This window comes from Anoplophora glabripennis, unplaced genomic scaffold (assembly GCF_000390285.2).
Source record: "Anoplophora glabripennis isolate ALB-LARVAE unplaced genomic scaffold, Agla_2.0 scaffold306, whole genome shotgun sequence".
Taxonomy (NCBI): domain Eukaryota; kingdom Metazoa; phylum Arthropoda; class Insecta; order Coleoptera; family Cerambycidae; genus Anoplophora; species Anoplophora glabripennis.
In genome coordinates, this window is record NW_019417798.1 from 101,092 (window position 1) to 104,244 (window position 3,153).

Below are 3,153 nucleotides of genomic sequence, written 5' to 3' on the forward strand. Positions count from 1 at the left end.
AATAGGGTGCAGAGTTGTTTCACGCAAAATATTAGGGTTTTCTGTGTTCCAAGAGCGATAATTTTGGGAGTTTACGTACCCACTTAAATGAAACCACGCTTCATCAGAAAAAAATGTTAGATCTAGAATATCGTCGTCATTCAGATTTTCGTTAAACCAATTACAGTATTGCACACGTTTTCCAAAATCTAACGGAAGTAGTTCCTGCACAACACTAACTTTATAAGGATGAAAATGCAACTTCTTTACTGCTTTATGGCATGATCCATATGATATTCCTATAAACAATTTAGGAATAATGATACAAATTTTAGAATAAATATTTGTTATTAAGTACCTGTTTGAGCAGATAACCGACGTAGTGATTTGGTTGGACTAGCTCGTAAGCGGTTTTCAACATCTTCCAAGACTTCCTCTGTAAGAATAGACTTTCTGCCTGGAGATTTTCCTCTACAAACACTTCCAGTGTTATGGAAGCGTTCCACTAATCTCTTCACGTGTCTCGAAAAAATTTCATAATCAATTTCATCATTTGGAAATTGTTCTTGAAATTGTAAATGACACGAATTCATCGAATATTTCCAACCATTACCATTGTTTTGTCCACTACGAAAATAGGCCTCCAGAAGAAATTTATCATGTCCTAATGAAAATGCCATGTTAACCTAAATTAAAAACAGATTAGGTTAGAGAACATACGCAATAAATTAATTACTCACGTATAATATCCACCTACTCTAACTGTAGTATTGAAAAATACTGTTTTATAATGTCGCAAAATATATCAGGTAACAACAAAATCTACAAAATAATATTCAAGCCAAAAAATCCGTGCGCCAATGAACAGAACGTCAAATTGTGAAATCGCCACAGAACACCATGAAATTGCACGGAAAAAAAGAAATTTTAGCAAACGGAAATCAGTTTTGATAGCAATTGAGACAGGGTACGTTTAGAATCCGGTCAATCATTCTCGATCTCTCTGTATAAGATCATTGCTCTGGTTACTCTATCATTTGTGCTGGAGCAAAGGGAGTAGAGCAACTAGAGCAATCATCAATCATCAGATTTTGTTTTTATTGGTTGATGAACCTGACGTATCTATCTCTATATAGACTATCTCTTTTTAAGAAAAGTCCATATTATGCGTGTAGCACAGTCTACAACAAATTGCCGCAACAAATAAAAAATATAACTTGTCTCACTAAATTTAGAAAGGAATTTTTGGAGTTCCTTTATGACAAAAGTTTTTATTCCCTAAATGAATTTTTAGACGCGCGCTACTGATTTGTACTGTCTGACCGTTTATATGTGTATATATGTGTGTATATATGTATATGAATATGTATATATGTGTATATATATATAATGTATTATAAGTCTCGATCCATTCTATGTATGTAAAATTGTATTTTTAACATTTTAACTTGTTTGTTTGAAATCTACTTTTTATGTAATTTTCTGTAAATCAAATTTTATCTACCTGTGACGTTTCGTACCCTGTATGGCATACACGAAATAAAGTTATTATTATTATTATTATTATTATTATTATTATTATTATGCCGGTCAGCATGGGAATGCACTGCCTATTACTTAAGGCACATGACAAAATGTTTGACATATTCACAATCTTCGTCTAAACATACATTTTCCAATCCATTTTCTCCTTCTTCCACTAATAATTATATGAAATTTTTATGATAGGACTCCTTTATCGATGAACACAGGCAAATTACTTCAAGATCTCACTGCTCTACTTTGTGATCTAAAAGGCTCTAGTGACGTCACTGCTCCGTATTCTTCACGATCCAAGATCTCTTGGAGCCACTAGGAGTAGCGTCTAACGAACAGGGCTTTTATACAACTGATCTTGATAGCAACCTACATTACTGTCCCATTCCTTGTGTCTGCTTGACGTAATCCAACTCAATCGGAGTATTTTATCGGTGTTCGTTGAAGCCGAACACAAAATCTATGTTGTTCGTTACGCAGGAGTATTCCACTCTGATCAATAAGATCATTGCTCTGCTTACTCTGTAATTTGTGCTGGAGCAAAGGGAGTAGAGTAATCAGCCGATTTAATTTTTTTTGGTTGATACATCTAACCTATGCCGGTAAACATGGGAATGCACTGCCTACTTAAGGCACATGACAAAATGTTTATGACATATTCACTTCAATCTTCGTCTAAACGTGTTGATACATTTTCCAATTCATTTTTTCCTTCTTCCACTAGTAATTCCCTTTATTCATGGTGGATAACAAATTTGTTTTTTGTATACCAAACATAAGAAAAACTGCTAAAATACCCTAGATAAAGTAAACTTAAAACACCACGTACACGGTCCGTAAAAAAGACTCTACTGACCGTGACAGTCGTGACACACGTATACAACAAATCAAAGCATAGGTTATCATAGAAAATTTTTATGATGTGTTATGGTTATGTTCAAGTCGTCTTAAAGAACACGAGCAAATTACTCCAAGATCTGACTGCTCTACTTTGTGATTTAAATGGATCTGGTGACGTCACTGCTCCACACCCTTCATGATCCAAGATCTCTTAGAGCCACTAGGAGTAGTATCTAACGAACAGGGCTTTTTATAGGTAGTATGTATGTTCAAAATTTAGGGCGTAAACGTAATTCGACACGGTAGATACGTAATTTTCATTGTATTTATAGTTTATACTTTAATTATAAATACAGTATTGCATTTGAGTATAACAGACACATTCCGACATTTTTTTAAGGACTTTGGTAAATAGGTAATGGATATCGCTTGGAGTTCAGTTCCTAGCGGGCAGCCGACCAGAGAACACGTGTTTTGTGAAAGTGTTGTGCAAGGAGCAATTTCTACCTGCCTTTATTAAGGCTACCTGGAAAGAATCCCTTTCTTTCCTTTTAATCACCGACCTAATCCCCGGCTTAAGCATAGACGCCGTCGGCATCTTTGTTACAGCACCTGTGCCGGGGTTATGCCCAGGTAAGTTTTTACTTATTTATCAGTTATTTGCATTACTTTAGAATACATTTCTTTAAAATTGCGACCCCCGACAAACAATATACCAGACAGACAAATACACCAAAAGACACGTACGCCCCCGTGAGGGGGCATCCCCACACGACTAACACTTACACACCTTCCCAC